Source organism: Danio rerio, chromosome 18 (genome assembly GCF_052040795.2).
Source record: "Danio rerio strain M-AB ecotype USA chromosome 18, GRCz13ab, whole genome shotgun sequence".
Lineage (NCBI taxonomy): Eukaryota > Metazoa > Chordata > Actinopteri > Cypriniformes > Danionidae > Danio > Danio rerio.
The window spans coordinates 38203046-38220469 of record NC_141038.1 but is presented as its reverse complement, the minus strand read 5'-3'; the positions used below and the strand labels follow the sequence as shown (position 1 = coordinate 38220469).

Below are 17424 nucleotides of genomic sequence, written 5' to 3'. Positions count from 1 at the left end.
CTATACTGCGTCGGTCGGTCCAGCTTTAAATAGCCTACATTAATACAGTAAAACTGACCAAAATGCCTACAATACTTGATTTCAATTCATTAAAATATAAAAAGTTTTATTGTTATGCTTTAATAATGAAAACGTTGTTTTTTTCTGGTGTTAACTGCTGTTTGCTTTTTTTTATTGTGGCTTTTTCTAATACATTTTCCCAGTGTAAAAATCAAGTATGTTCTGCAATTCGGCTGTTTAATTAAAATAAACACCTTTTTACAGAGTGACATCTTTGTTTTATATATACTTGCATTTATATTTATTGGTTATTTATTTTTGACAGTGAATCTGATGCACAAATAAAGTGTTTGTTTTGTAACAGTTTAGTAGTCTATAAAGCTCGTCTTAAAGATAATAGCGTATATAAAACTGCTAAATACATTTTAAATTCAAGATTTAAAATACAAGGTTATTATTTAAATTGTCTATGGAGTGATCATGTTTATAAATGTAATACTGCAAGACTTTAATGTGCGCGCGCGCGTCTTCCAACACTGGAGCGGAGGGGATGTTGCTATGGGAAACGAAGCTACAACACGACACGACACCACCTAAAAGACACAACACGACTTCTCTCAAGCTGCCGTTTTGACTGTTTTCAGGTAAGTTTAGTCCCTAAAACAAAGCAAATACTACATAAAACTGTTCCTCACACATTTATTATTGGCAATTGATGAATATTCAGTTGAATATTATGTTATATAAGAGTGGTAAGTCTTCGTAAAAGTCCGTTAGCATATTAGCACTGGTAACGTTAGCGTCGGGGTAATATTACGTTAACTTACTTAATGTTAGCTCTTGTTAAACTTGTTTGTTAAAGTTTTGGCTTTTATTTATTCTTTATGTGTAGATGAGAGGTTTTGTCAATGTTTTATTGAATGCACTTCATATGTAGTCTAAAATACGCATTGTAATGTTACTGTAAAGGACCGTGAATCAAAAGTTCAATCGTGTTTTGATATTTCATGGTATCTTAAACTAAATGTTAAGTAAAAAAGTGTTCTGTGGTTTCAGGAGTGAGAGAATAACCTCCTGCTACAGAAAATATAACTCAAGATTCCTAAATTTCTGAAGGGAGCTGATCACAGAGATGCAGGAAAGACAGGTAACTTTAAGCAGAGGATTAATTCATATGAATTTCCATTGCACATCATTATGCACATGTTACATGTCTATATATTATGCATCTGTTACTTGTCTTTATTGCAGTTGTTTTAAGAAAGTTTTGACATTTGAAACATGTGAGTGGTATTAAATTTCACATCACATGATTCTTCAGAACTTAGTAAATATATAGATTTGCTGCTAATGAAGTAATATTTGTGATTTTCATTTTGTTTAATTTTTTATGATTAATTGATTTATTAAATCTTAGAAAAAAGTTTACACTAAATTATTTGTCATCACATCTGTTTTTAGCATTGATAGCAATCCGAAATGTTTCTTGAGCAGCAAATCAGCACCATTTGATAATCACCATTATATTAGTTCAACCTCAAGCACTAAATCAACATCTTAAAAAAAGATTTCTGAAAGATCAAGTGACACTGAAGACTTGAGTAATGATGCTGAAAATTTAGCTTTACATCATAGCTATGAATTACATGTATATTTACACTGTTCACCCATCCCTTACACCTTAACTCATCCTCAAACAAGTCAATTTAAGCCCTAAATGAATAATTTTTGATTTGTACAGGCATGATATGCAACTTGTATTCAGTCGTTTTGTTTTTTCTTTCTTTTGCTTTTGTTTTCCACATCAACTGAAAAGGAGGTCTAAGTTTAACCTAAGTGCCGTGTTGCTGATGAACATCTTTATATGTAAGTATATTTTTGACTGACTGCCAGACACTTGTCAAACAGTGATGAGCAAACGAGGTGCCGTTCTTTTAAAAAGATCAGTGAGATGCAAGTCTGGAGATTAATATACATTTTAATTCAAAATTGATTTATCTGGAAATATTTCATAATGTTTTGAGATATGTGCCCTATATGCATTTAGATGTCCATGCATGTTTAAAATACTTTTAAATTTAACAACGGCTGCAAGTTATAAAAACATAAACAAACACAAAAATGTTAATGTAAATTGAGAAAACATTTTCATCAGTTTGACAACATACACAATCTCACAAATAGCATAGAAAAAGTGACAAAGCTGTCTTCTTTGTCTGTGTTTTATTACTCTCTTTGCACTCTCGGCCACTATGTAACAGTGATTAGTATAATGTAACAGTAGACAGATGAGGAATGTGAATATGTAGTTTAATTTTAAGGAGCATTACTACTGGAACCATTTTTTTGTACAAATATATATATATATATATATATATATATATATATATATATATATATATATATATATATATATATATATATATTTATTTATTTATTTATTTATTTATTTATTTATTGATTTACCTGTTAAAAAAATTAAGCAAAAAATTAATTAAAAGGTAGATCAGCTCCTGACAGACATGTTAACAAATCAGTTTAACTCTTATTAAATTTATTCATTCATTTTCTTTTCTGCTTAGTCCCTTTATTAATCTGGGGTAACCACAGCGGAATGAACTGTCAACTTATCCAGCATATGTTTTACGCAGTGGATGCCCTTCCAGCTGCAAGCCATCACTGGGAAACAACCATATACGCTTATTCTCACTTATACACTACAGACAATTTAGCCTACCCAATTCACCTGTACACCATGTCTTTGGACTTGTAGGCAAAACCGGAGCACCCAGAGAAAACCCACGCAAACGCCGGGAGAATTTGCAAACTCCACACAGAAATGCCAGCTGATCCAGCCGAGGCTCGAGTCAGCATCCTTGCTGTAAGGCAACAGCACTATTGTGCCACCACGTCACGCTCTTATTAAATTATATTTATATAATGTTGTGTTTCAGTACATGCTATTTTGGGAAGACAAAATATATTCATAAGCTCTCAGAAAATTCAATAAGAGAATTAACTGCACAATTACTTGAAATGTGTGGATGGGATTACATTATTTGTTAACCCAAAGTGAGTTTCTCTTTCTTTGCAGTATTGGATGCCTGATTGCAGTTCAACTCCAAACTCAGTTGGACCAGCTGATCAGTGTCTTCAGTATTACCACAAGCTACTGGGCAGATGTGTGGACATGACAGCTATGAGCCAAACTTGGGACGTTTGGTTTTTAGGTAATACCAGTGACAAAGTATTCAGTAAATTGCTTATAATAAAAGATGCTCACTGCTTACCCCCTTATAGTTAAGTTGTTTGCAGTTTCGTTGTTGGAAAAATACCATACTTTTTCCTTTTTTATCAGCAGGTGGAGAGACCGTCTGGGCAGCAGAAACAAGACAACTTATCATAGTTGAGTTGAGATTAGTATTATTAGCTTGACTAGTTTGGTTGCAGACTTCTTCAATACTTAACAATTTGTATAAGTTACAAGATCAATGGTCCTGCTATCAATGTTTTTGTAACTTAAATTCATTACAGTTTAGATACAATCAAATGTCCAAACCATCTCTGAGTGAATGACATCAAGGAAACAGGATCAAAAGATCATTTATTATAGGCCGTTTCATAGGTAACAGCACATCCTTTGTGAAAAATAATTTATTTTTGTGTCATCATCACAAGACAAAATACATTTCAACGGATTTCAGTTGGTTATATTTTTTAGGTTCTCCTGATCATTCTGTTCTCCTGGTTGTGAGGATGTGCAGAGGCTGTATTTGTCAGTGTTAAAAGACTTGTGCAGGTGTATCCAGACATACAAGCAGCCGACAAAGAGTTCTGGAGCAGGACAGACAGGTAGTTCACAGTGGCTAGGCTAGAAGTTTATACTTGGGTGACCAGAAAGTGGCCTCCGCTATTTTGGGGGGTCCATACAAATACACCAGTGTAAGCGATACTATTGCACAGAAAAAATTAAATGAAAGAATTAATTAATCGGTTGAACACAAAATATTTTAAAGAAAGCTTAAGTATCAAGGTGGCAATATACAGTATGTTACATTGTAGTACATGAGCTGGCTAATACAGAGTCGTAAATGTTTAGTTGTTAAGATTAGTTAAATACTAAATCCTAAACTTGAGACCGGCTGCATATACAGCTTTAACTGAACTGAATTTAACTAGAACTACACCAGCATTCCAAGTGCTCTAGACTAGCTTTTTGCACTGGTGCGTCTAAAATGTTTGATGGCATTGCAATTAACACTGCAATTTTACATGTTAATTTTTTTTTAAATCACAATCCATATAGGCAATATTGACTTGTAAATGATTAACTAAAATCGGGTCAACACACATTATGGGGATTGTGTGTAGAATTATTAGGAAATTAATGAATTTAATCCATTTTGAAATAAGACTGAAACATTAAAAATGTGGAAAAAGTAAGCGCTATCAATACTTTCCGGATGCATTGTATATGGTTTTTAGTGCGTTATCAAAGACTTAAAAAAATAGTCCAACATTATCTACAGCAGCAAAAGACCCTCCACATCAAAAGCTACTGGTCAGCTCACGATTCAGCAAACATCTGAAAAACAAATAGCTTATTATGCCTTCACAAGAAATCAGTGTTTTTGAGTCTAATGAAGATAGTACTATTTTATTAAATTATTGTTTAGCCTGGCATGTTTACTGTTACAAAATATTTTAAATGTTTCTTAAAATAAAACATATTGTGTTCAATGGGGGAAAAGTAGCTGTTTTTTACACAGAGATTAAAAAAACACATTTCAGAGCAGTAATCACAATACTGTGAAACTGTGATATTTTTATCCAAGATTATACCCTCAGAATTTTTTTATTTATTTATTTTTTCAGTTGTCCTATATTCTGTTTTTCTATGTTCTTGGAAATGCTGCTGTGTATGAAAATGTGACGATATATCCAGGTTCTATAGTTAATTCTGAAATAAATCTTAAAATGAAACAATATTTAAAAATGCAATATTTAATGTGTTAGACACTAAATAAACATGTCAACTCATTTATATTAATCTGATTCCTTAACAGGGCCGCACGGTGGCGCAGAGGGTAGCACGTTTGCCTCACAGCAAGAAGGTTGCTGCTTCAAGCTTCGGCTGGGTCAGTTGGCGTTTCTGTGTGAAGTTTGCATGCTCTCCCCGTGTTGGCGTGGGTTTCCTCCGGGTGCTCCGGTTTTCCCAAGTCCAAAGACATAGGTGAATTGGGTATGCTAAAATTGACCATAGTGTATAAGTGTGTGTGAATGAGTGTGTATTGGTTGCAGCTGGAAGGGCATCCGCTGCGTAAAACATATGCTGGATAAGTTGGCCTTTCATTCCGCTGTGGCGACCCCAGATTAATAAAGGGACTAAGCCCAAAAGAAAATGAATGAATGAATGAATCCTTAACAGTTAAAATTAACCATTTGAGCGTGCTTAGTGTGGGGTATGTTGTGCCATTAAATTGTCAATAGGTTTTATTTTTTTCTACATTTTAAATCTGCTTTAGCTTTCCTCTTTCCTATAAACCTGGAAATATAAAATATATATATTTTTGGTTTTTAACAAATTGCTTATTTTATTCTTAGATTGGTGTACGCTGATGGTCTGCTGAGAATTCTGCTGAGTTGAAGGGATCCTCCTGTCAGACAACCTCTCCAAAGTACAACAGGACTAGTAAGTAACATCTTAAACATACACTACTGTTTCATAGCTTTTAGGTTGGTATGGTAAATTCCAGGGATGTAACGGTATCAGAATTTCACGGTACGGTAAGACCTCGGTATGAATGTCACGGTACGGTATTTATTGAATCATTTACAGGAAAAAACAAAACTTATGAAAATACTCCAAAAAAGTGCCAAAAGTGTCAATGACATACAAATTAGTCATCTATCTGTAAGCTTTGAAACACTAACTTCAATTTTAATAACAAAAAAATATTAAACCATGTAAAAAAAATAAAGTTTCAATTTAGTATTGTTGAAAACTCATCACATTCAACATTTAATCACTCACTCACTTAGATAGAGATGGGTTTAAAGGAAAATTATCATATAAATATAATCTGGTAAAAGCTGGTATCTCTGGGTATTTACAATGTCCCCTGCAACAGAAAAAACCCCTCTCATTTGGGACTGAGGTTTCTGGGACAAGAGAGATATGACTTGGCCCAGGTTGACAGCAGTGTGGTAACGTTGTGCATTGTCTTTTCCCCACTTGAGAAGACAAACCATGAGTGAGATAGAGGTCTCATGTCTGCATCAATCTGAACAGTGTGCTGTGTTTCTGCAGTCCCCATGACTGATCATTAGTCGTATTCCCCAACTTGCAGGCACGTGCACACATAGGGCTCAACCTGTGCAGTGTACATGCCCTTTTTAGTCTTGGATAGAAAATGCCCTTCCAAAACGATCAAAAGTGCCCCCGCGACGCGACACAACCTCCGTCCAATCCAGCCCTTCAGTAGGCGCGCGACAACACCTCTCTTGAATATGCGCGCTCAACCCCCCCTCGGCGCTTTACAATACGCGCGCCACAACACAGCTGATCAGAACGCGCGCGACAGCACCGCTATTCAGCACGCGCGCGGCGACAACACCCGCTTTAGGTTCGATCATTTCTATCTTTTTTTCATCTCCGCTACTAGCAGCACACTCCATTTCCGCATTACTGGATCTGTAGCGACAACAGACCGCAAAAGATTATGGCCACGCCTGGGCTGATGGGAAATGTAGTTTCAGCTACGTCCCGTTCGCTTCATTCGCCTGAGCAAATTTTCTCAGGAGACCTATAGTTTTACCGAGTCATGCGACTTCGGTAATATCGAAAAATTTAATATTGCGGTATGACGGTATTTACAATACCGTTACATCCCTAGTAAATTCTCTTCTGATAGTGTCAACTTTATTTAATTAATACAGTCAAGCAGTAATACTGTGAATTTAATACAATGTATATAATTAATAGTGTCACATGATCCTTCTGAAAAAATAGTACTCCAATGTACTGATTATCTCCTCAAGCTGTTTTTTTTTAAATATAAAACATTTTAAATAAACATATTTTTAGTATTCTTGATGTATGAAAAGTTTATTTTTAAGAGCATAGTATTTATTTGAAAAAAAAAAGCTTGCTCTTTGATGATTGCTAGCAATCAGACATGTTTCTTTAGAACAAAAAGAATTTGTGCAAAAAAGTATTCTCACTGAGCGTTGTCCAACTGTGGTCCAACACGTCATTTAAGTTTTCAAATAAGCCTAAAAGACTTGATTAGCTGCATAAGGTGCATTTAATTAGAGACTTGAATATATCATTTCTTTATATATCCTCCTCTATAGCCTACATATAGTAGAAGTTGTTTGCTGAAAAACCTTTTTGTAGCAGAAATAAAGCTATGATTAGGCCCACTCGGATTTTTCGCAGAACTCCGCAAATGTTTAGCCTATCATTAATTCTGTTTATTTACTTGAGTAAATGTGTGTAAATCTATATTTATTCAGTTTTTTAATTAATTTCAGTAATATTATTGACTAATGTGAAAATGTTCATCTGATTTATGTACAATGCAGTTTGTACAGTAATATTTTCTGTCTTACTAGATATGTTATATGAAAAACTTGCTTTATTTACCAAATAAAGTGAATCTAATTGGATTTGCATTTTAAACATTAAATAAAACTTAAAAATATATTATTTTTTATTTCATATATTAAGGTTTTAGTTATGATACTCCCAAAATAATTCCGCAGAAATCCGCAGACTTCCACCAAAATTTTAAGCAGAAATAGCAAAAAACATCTGCAGATTCCTCCTGGCCCTAGCTATGATATATTAAATGTGGTGTACAGTGTGACATTTTAGTTGACGAAACTTAGTTTAATTTGCATGTAATGTGGTATCTGAAGATTAGACATATATTTAGATACAGATTTATACTAACACAATGATACTAAAAACCAAAAAAAAAAAAAAAAACATTCATTATGATTTCACAAGGAATTTAACTTTCAAATGGCTTTTCTGAAAATTAGTGCTCAGACACACTCTTTACGTTTAAATTAAATGACACATTTTAGCTAGGCACTTGCATAACACATACTCCAGTTGTATGTCATGAAACAAATAATATATATTTGTGGTAATATGAACTGCTGCAATGCTAATCTTTCTCTTTTTGGTTTCTTGCTTTATTTAAGGGTTCCCACTACAAGGATTAGATTTGGCTACTGCAGTCCCGGTTTGGGCCAGCCTCACTTGTGAAGACTAAAGATGAAGACAACATACAAGAACAATTTAGAGAATGGCGACACATTTTTTATTCCACCTATTTATCCCCTTTTATGTGTAAGCAACATTCCACAAGATAACTAAATGGCAGCTTATTTCTTTTCATTTTGTCTGTTTTCTTGGCACATTGTACACAATTTACAACCAGTTTTATATATATATATATATATATATATATATATATATATATATATATATATATATATATATATATATATATAGGTCAGAGCAAGAAAATGTTATGTTTTCTTCTGGAGAAAGTCTTATTTCTTTTATTTCGGCTAGAATCAAAACAGTTTTGAATTTTTTAAAAAACATTTTAAGGTCAATGTTATCAGCCCCTTTAAACAATTGTTTTCGACTGTCTACAGAACAAACCATCGATATACAATAACTTGCCTAATTACCCTGACCTGCCTAGTTAAGCTAATTAACCTAGTTAAGCCTTTAAATGTCACTTTAAGCTGTATTGAAGTGTCTTGAAGAAAATCTAGTCAAATATTATTTACTCAGTTATTAGAAATGAGTTATTAAAACTATTGTGATTAGAAGTGTGTTAAAAATATTTCCGTTAAACAGAAATTAAGGGATTTTATATATATATATATATATATATAATGACAAAATCTGTTTTGTGTTGTGCATTAGAGTTTGCTTAAAAAAACTGGTTATCTCTGAGAAAGTATTGTTATTTTATATTATTGATGTGTTATTAGTTCAGAGGAGATTGCAAATTGTTAAATTCCATTTATAAAAAAATTGTAAAAAATAAATTGACTACAGACTTTAATAAGATTTTATCAGACAATTATTTTAATTTGTATGATTGTATTTACTACTGTAAATATTGTTTGCTTGGTATTTATTTTGTGTTTGTGTACTCTTTTATTATTGTAACTCCCTGAAGAAAGTCTTTTGGATACTGAACACATGACTGGTATTATCTTGTATTTTAAAATTATAGTCTTGGAAACATGCGTTTTCTTTAACACTTTTTAAGAAATTATAAGCATTATAACATGTGTTGACACAAGTTATTTGTGTTTTTACTATAGTAAACTATAGTCACCCTTAGTGTACATGTTTTGAAGTACTTTTAAATATTCCTATGGTCTTAATGTAAATGCTGCAATGGACTTTGTATTTAAAATCTTTATTGCACAGCAGTTCAGCCATGGTTATAGTACAACTTGTTGGTTTTGTTTTAAACGTGGTAAAACATGGTTATGTGTGATAAAAGTATGTTAATCTATTTGTATGTTTGTGAAAATATTAATAAATCTTCAACTGTTATTGAGAGTGGTGTGTCGTGTTTATTATAAGCAGCTGCTGCAGCTAGTGGTCCATAAGTATGAGCAAAACGCCTGAGAACAGCGCCTCCGCGGAGCGGCCGGCATTTCCGGTTGCGTCGTCCTAACATCGGCCGGACAGCGTTTCCGATCATTTGCCGACGTCGCGGCGACATTTTGCCAATTAGCAAACGCTCCCTGAGCGACATCGCGCCGATGGAATTTTGAAAGTCGGCACGACGTCGGCCCAACGTATGTGTGCTGTCTGGGTTATAGATAGTTTTTAATATGCTGATAAATAATTTGCAGATTCATCATCAAAAGCCAATAGGCTACTCACAAAAAATTAGGCCACTTTGTGTGCATGATCAAGACTTTAGCAATAATTGTAACAGATCGGTAAATACCAGGTAACATAAGTAAACAATTCGGGTAGGTTGAAATATAGATAACTTCAAAATCTCCACACAACATAAATCAAAGCAATTATAGGAGAAACACAGGAAACTCTGCTCCTCAAGTGCCAGAACATCACAGATGTGCAGACAATCTTGGAAACAGAACAGTTGTAAAGCCAAATATCACAGACCACATTTTCACAGGAGTTATAGGAGTATAGGATTTCCAAAATCCAGATTTTAAATGATAGCTGTCCATGTTAGTTTTAAATTTAGCTGTATTAAAAAAAACCCTTATAAGTATATTTTGACATTTTTTGCAGAAAAAAATAATATAACTCAAAACTTATTTGAATTATGTCTGCTGTATGTTTAAATAAAATGTCTGATTTATTTTTTACCATAATTTTTGTGACAATTCTAAAATAAACATCGTTGGTAATCTAAATCACTAACCCTATTCCTGAGAGTTATGCCTTCCTGCAGAGTTCAGCTCTAACCCTGACCAAACACAGCTGAACTTGAAGAAGCAGACAATTAGAGACTGGTGTGTTTGGTCAGGGTTGCAACTAAAATCTGCAGAAAGGTAGTTCTCCAGGAATAACTTTCCTGATTTCAATAAAAAAAAAGTTTGAAACTGTTGATTTCTGTGCATATATTCTTTTAATCAATGCACAAAATGTTCTCCACTTCACTAATTATACAAATGCAGTCTAATTTCACTGATGTGTCAAACAACAGTAAATAAATTGAGCAACAAATACTGTATCTCCATATGGTCATAGTTGTTCCTTACCTGATCCAAAGAGCATTGCAAACAAAAACAAGATTGCCAGTACTGCGAAGTTAACAGAAAAGTTATCAAATTTAATTATATAAATGCATCCAGCGACAACCAACTTTTAAAGTTTTGTTAATTGGGAAATGTGTAACCATATGGTCAGATCAGTCTCAGTGTTTTGGCTCTTACCCCTTTTCTTGCAGGTTTGGCTCTTTGCCACTTTTCCTTGGATGACAAGTTGTTCAAGACCTGATAGGGGTTCAGTAAGGAAGGGTTTTCTTTGGCAGATTGTGGACAAATGTTTGTCATGGCAGTGTGGAGCTGAGATTCAAACTTGTCTCCCACATCACATTCCTCTGACTGTGACAGTTTATGGTTACTGACTGGAATGTTTTCTTGGTGAGTGTTAGGGTAAAAACAGTGGTGTTTTCTAAGATTTCTGGGTTCTAATTTCTGTGAAAGACCTCCCCCTTTAGGTTTTGTGTTGTTGCAGAACAGGTGGCTGTCATTTTTTCTTTCCCAGAGTGATAGCCAATGAATGTGTTGGCTAATGAACAGTAACAAAGTATTTCTGTTTCCTCTGCTGAAAAATAAACGGTTTCCTTTGAGAGTAAGCAGTTGCAAGAAGCTAAATTTGTGTCTATGCAGTCACATACTTTGGAGCTTGAGGAGGGGGATGATAGCCTGGATGTTTCCACAGAAGTGGTTGTTTGAATGGAGGTTGTTAAAAAAAATTCTGAAGTTCTAAAAAGTTGTCTTTTGAATTGTCTCATCTGTAATTAATGACCAACAACAGGATGTGATCGGTTTGGTGAGGATTTTTCCTGAACTGCATGACTGCATCTGGAAAACCTTGCGGTGCACTGTAAAAATAGTTAGTTCACTTAACTTATTCAAGTCATCCTGTTGCATTGTATTAACTTAATTCTCTAAGTTTTCCCAAGTTAAAATGTTTAGTTGACAGAGTTAAATAATTGAGCCATCTACTTATTTCAAGTTAACTGGACTTGCAAAGTGTAAATACATTAACTTACCTTATCAAGTTAGCAGAACTTGTAAAGTTTAGTTTAAACACAACTGACAACAAAACACTTTACATATTTTATTAAAGGTCTTTACTCCCAATTTAGCAATTATACATAACGTATTTACAACATAGTTGTCTTTTTATTTAGTATTTTTTCTTACAAAGTATTTCTTTACAACATAATTGTAAAGTAAAATTAATCTCAAGACGAGAAAATTTTTTATAAAATATCTGTAAAACTGTAAAATACGCAACTAACACTGCCTCTCTGGGAAAAAAAATGAGACAAGAACATCTGATCTCAACATATGTATTTCAATGTATTGAGTCTGTTTTGAGTCAGTATGTTTTGAGTCAGTGTACTCTTGCAGTGCAGATATCTGCTCCAATGTTCATCAACAGTTTTTGATTTCCAGTAGTCATTCCTCTGCTCAGCTCTTCTTCAGAATCTGTGTGCTTTATATTTAAATACAAACAATGTAAAAATCTTCTTTTTTTTACATTACAATATCTAAAACACTAAAGCTGAAAGACACAAACACAACATGTACACTAAATCTTGTTTAATAAATCATTGCTTGCGTGATAGCAATGCTTCAGCTTTTCGTGTCTTATAAGAATTCATTGATTGGTTGTTATAAAACTTGCAGCTCCTCTTAATTTATCAACACCAAATGCCCCACACTGCTTGTAGTAATCCTTTGAATAAAAGAAAAAAAAAAATAAACCAAAACATATTAGTGTACACAACCAAGATCAGATTAATCACTAAATCTTTGACATATAAATTATGTCTACTTTTGCTTAAATATTTGTTTACTGTAAGCATATTATGGGATATATTTGGTAAAATCTCACCTGTAGAAAGTCAGTCTTTCTCTGGGACTGCTGCAACTTTAAAGAATGAGAAAATAGGATTTATATGTTTAGTAAAATCATAATAGTAAAATGTTGTAAGTCAATCTGGCCCTGGAAATACAGGTAAAATCTCACCTTTAATATGTCAGTCTGCTCTCTGGGAACAACCTTTAGAATAAGAAAAGTATATTTAAATGAATTACTGTTTATATTTTTCCAAAATATATTGTACTGTATAATAATAGGAGATCTATTAAAATATATGATCACTTTTAATCTTTATAATTGTGGCCAAACACCACAAGTATTAGCAAAGGTCTAATCTGCTCTAGAAACATTTATACTGGGAACAATACATTGACAATCGTTCATATGTCATTTTACATGTTATAGCACATTTGAAGAAGCATTACTTACCAAATGTGATAATTGAACAATTCAAAAATCTGGTGAAAAATATCCCATGTGTTTGACTTCTTCTGGTGTTTAATTGGTAGTTGGCAAACTGACTTAATGGTGCATATTCTGCTACCTGCTTGATTGAAAGCATTAGGCGCAACTTAAAGGATGCTGGTTCAGCATATGTTTTTAAGTTGAGACAAACACTCTATTACAGACTAGTTGAGACAGCAAAAACTTCCCAGATTAAGTTTAAATACCAACTTTGTTGGTTCAACTTACAAAATCATGTTGAAAACAATAAAATGCAGATTCATTTTTAACTGTGTAGGCAGCACAAGACCCGGTATAAACAGCATGCGTATCACTGTCCTAAAGGTGAGAGGGATGAAGCATGAAATGCAGTATTTGATGGAGATTGGCTTTGCTAAAAGAGCCACCAGTCTTAAGAGTTTACCATGCGTATTAGTTCTAAAGGCAGTAATTTCTGTGATTGCACTGCATGCTATTCCAGCCTGATCTCACGAGAAAACGTAAGTATTTTACGTTTTGCCAGTTTAGTGGCTAATTCGTACGAATTCGTACGAGTTCAGTCGTACGAAATGGTACGATTTTTAAAAGGAGGCGTGGCGTTTCTGGAGAAAGTCTTATTTGATTTATTTTGGCTTAACTAAAAGCAGTTTTACATTTTAAAAGATGTTTTTAAGGTCAAAATAATTAGCCCCTTTAAGCTATATATATATATATATATATATATATATATATATATATATATACATATATATATACAACAGTTCTGTCTGGTTCTCGAATCTGATTGGCCGATAGCCGTGATATATTTAAGTAATATCAGCACCCGTACAGCCTCTTTACCCTTTGTGTATTACTCCACCCACATACAGCCAGCAAAAAGCAGACACCACAGATCTAAAGTTTAAAAGATGCTTGCTCCGCTGTTTAACTGTCAGCCTATGATTTGAATCCAAACCGGAAGAAAGTCGTTAAAAAAGGGTTTTTGAGATTCTCCATATTTAATTTTGTTTTTATATACATAATTATGCCGTCAAACTGTTGTATAAATGCAATATCACACTCCTAGCAGTGCGATATGGCTGTATATAGGCTGTATATAATTTTTTCTACTAATCTACAGAACACACCATCATTATACAATAACTTGCCTAATTAACCTAGCCTACCTAGTTACCCTAATTAACCTATAAGCCTTTAAATGTCATAAATTGTGCAACTATTTTATTTATGTTAAAACAGCTTAGCTAGAGTGCTGACAAAGTTATTTTTTATTTCTATATTTGTTTTACTTTTTAAAAATGATTTTACTTAGCTGACAGCAAACACCGTTGATCAATGAATAATATTTTGAAAGAAAAAAAATGGTGTAGTATCGAATTAGTATCCGAATCGTATCGAAGTAAAAATGTTGGTATTGTGCAACACTAGGTGCCAGATGGGGCCTTTAGAAATGCACGTCTCAGGGAACAGAATGCCATGACCAACCACAGTTACTTTATTCTCAGTAGTGGCCAATTCTAAAGGTGAAGGACTCTTGGTGGCTGTTTCTTTATGGAAGGTGGAGATGTTTTCTCCATGTTTTGTTCATATTTGCTAAAATCTTATACAATGCTTTTCACAGAGGTCAGTTAAATGTTCTTTGATTAGACTGGTCACCAATGAACTGTTAAAGCCAAAACAAATGGTAAAATACAGGTTGCAAATTAATTTTACATAGTTTAAATAAATAAATAAAATATAATTAAACAGCGTATATATATATATATATATATATATATATATATATATATATATATATATATATATATATATATATTGTTGGCTAAATAAATATAACATAGTTCTGTATGTGTGAACAGGCCCTTTTTGAAAATACCAGTACATTTTTTCTGGCAATTTTCTGGAAAGAGAAGTTGTAACATTATCGGTAATTGTCGGAATGCTGCTCTGTGTGTACGCAGAAGGAAGATTGTCAGAAATAACATGCTCACAATTAGAACGTGCTGACGTGAGACGTCTATTTCAGCCAATCAACCAACGTCACACATGACATCTCACAGGTCCCTTGCAGTCAAAAACCAACAAACATGTGCAAACATGTGGTGTTGTGCGGTAGGATGCCAAAAATAGAAAACTTAACTTTTACCATACACCACATTTCTTTAATGCCAACTGCAGACGTCTTTGGCTAAAAGGGAGCTGAATGAAGTGACGACCTAATTAGAAATGCTCGACTCTGCAGTTCTCATGTTATATGAGGTAAGTATGCTGAATCACTTTACATATAATTAAACTGCGGGAGATGAATGCTAAGAATGAAAGTGAAAGTGTAAGCTATTAAGGTAACGTTGGTTTTATATTCACACATTCATTCAGTGACAACTTGTGACACTCCCTATATTGTTTACCACGGCACTTTGAATATTCGGTCTGAAATAACCTGCAAGTGTGACTTGAAAAAGACATTAACACTGTTTATTTGACTGTGACTTATACTTTGATAGTCATTGGCTGCTAATATGATTTTGCTATTTAGAGTTTGCAAATGATACTTTTATGAAATTATATTATTAATGAGAAAGTCAGAATGTGCGATTATAAAACCAACTTTACCTCTATGTGTTAGTTCACATAACCTGCCGTACAGGTGTAGTTCGCTGTCAGAATGCAGTTGTTTTGCTTGTCGATGATTAATTACCCAGGCCTAGAACAGTTCCGTCTTCTTTCCTTGTCTTTGGCCAGGCAGAACCTCGGTTTTAGCACTACATAGTGTTAAATCTGGTAAGCACATGGAACATTATTTCTGGCACATGACCACACAGAACAACATTGTTGGCATCCAAAGACTTGAAGGCCTTTAACTTCTCCCTTGTAAAATCACTTGGAGCTTCAATGAGATTGTATATTTTGGGCTGGATGCTTGGACATTTCATTGTATCCAATATTCAATGGGAGCGTGCTATCACAAATGGACCTGTCAGATGAATGCTGCTCAGTTTACTGTTAATTTTGTCAAATTATTGTGCTTATCACTGGGTGACAAGCTGTTATACACCGAAAGCATTATGTAAATTATATATATAATTGTAAATGCTAGTGCTCCAGGTTTGTTTCTGCCACCTCCCTGCACGTGCATCCTGAATGTTTACAAACATGGTAATTTGTCTATATTTTTCCAGACACACTTAGCAGATAGATGTTAGTCAGATAAAGTTTCAGTGTTCATTATAAATGCCAATGTGGAAAACAGTATTGATAAAATGCTTGCAAACCTGCAGCTGAATGAGCGCTCCGGGGAGTGCTAGCACACAAACACATGTCCTTCATGACATGCGAAAGTGTTCCTCCATATGTTTACATCGAAGTTGTTCTCAATACTTATCCGTCCACAGAATTTGTCACCAGTTCTCTCTCTTTTTTCTGCTGTGTATGCCCTCCAGTCTTAAATAGCATATCTTCTGCTCAATCAATGGATAGACACAGGTGTTAGTCATGCATCAACTGAACTTTCTCTCCTCTTCTGAGAAGCGCTTGACCACACCTTGCGAATAGCTGTTATGTTTCAACATGTTTAAATGTGTCTGAATAATTCTGTGGTGTTTAATAATTTCATTAAATTATATTTGTCAGGTGACAGTTATAAAACATCCAAAACTAAATTGTGTTACATAAGTTGAAGTGTTAGTTTTAAAAAAAGTGTATGAACACAACACCACAATTATAATATCATGCAACATCTACAGTAACAGAAACAGTGTTTGAAACTGAGTACCATGCTCTACAATGTTTCTGGGTGTTTAATTGCAGGAAAATATTTAGAAAAATGTTAACCAAAAGAAATATCTTTAGTCAAACATTTAAAAAAATGTGTAAAGGCACTATAAATACTGAATGTTGACAGCTCTTCCCCTAAAAACATAAAGGGTCATCCATGATCTGACTAAATCTAATGGAGGTGAAAGTATTAAAACAAACAGCAGTTGGACTCGTCATAAAACTTGCTAAACTCTATCTGACCCTTGAAACAGACATGAACTTTTCATACTTCCATTCCAATGAGCACTGTAACCACACCAGAGATTACAAATTACCTCCAGGCACAAAATCTCTACACCACAATAACAAATACAGCAGTTGAAACACAATTATTTTTGAATTAATCTATCTAAACTCTATCTGGCCCCTTATGGGAAACTCAACTCACCTGTGAAACATGTTGACAGTGAATGAACATCTAGGATGTGCTTGCCAAGACAGAAATTGTAAAACACATCACTGAATCTTTGATGACAGTTTACTGGAAAGTACTCAATTTGACCCACATTAATCATGAC

At 33.9% G+C, this 17424-nt stretch overlaps 2 long non-coding RNA genes across 12 annotated transcripts; one reads left to right on the top strand and one right to left on the bottom strand.

The window, feature by feature from the left end:
* The first annotated feature begins 560 nt into the window (after positions 1–560).
* On the top strand, positions 561–8410 carry LOC147832898 (uncharacterized). Of its 11 annotated transcripts, none has more exons than XR_015515152.1 (11): positions 561–644; positions 1057–1147; positions 1817–1866; positions 2774–2881; positions 3095–3230; positions 3362–3405; positions 3535–3625; positions 3705–3852; positions 5067–5138; positions 5605–5692; positions 8215–8409. It is a non-coding gene; the product is annotated as an uncharacterized LOC147832898 (long non-coding RNA). The 11 variants fall into 11 exon arrangements; XR_015515153.1 differs by having other exon boundaries at positions 3359–3405; positions 3722–3852; positions 5067–5233; XR_015515151.1 differs by having other exon boundaries at positions 2583–2881; positions 3722–3852.
* A 3452-nt stretch (positions 8411–11862) lies between these two features.
* On the bottom strand, positions 11863–16498 carry LOC147832897 (uncharacterized). The gene is made up of 4 exons (XR_015515178.1): positions 16363–16498; positions 12794–12826; positions 12659–12694; positions 11863–12499 (listed from the first exon to the last, which is right to left on the bottom strand). It is a non-coding gene; the product is annotated as an uncharacterized LOC147832897 (long non-coding RNA).
* Positions 16499–17424: the final 926 nt, after the last annotated feature.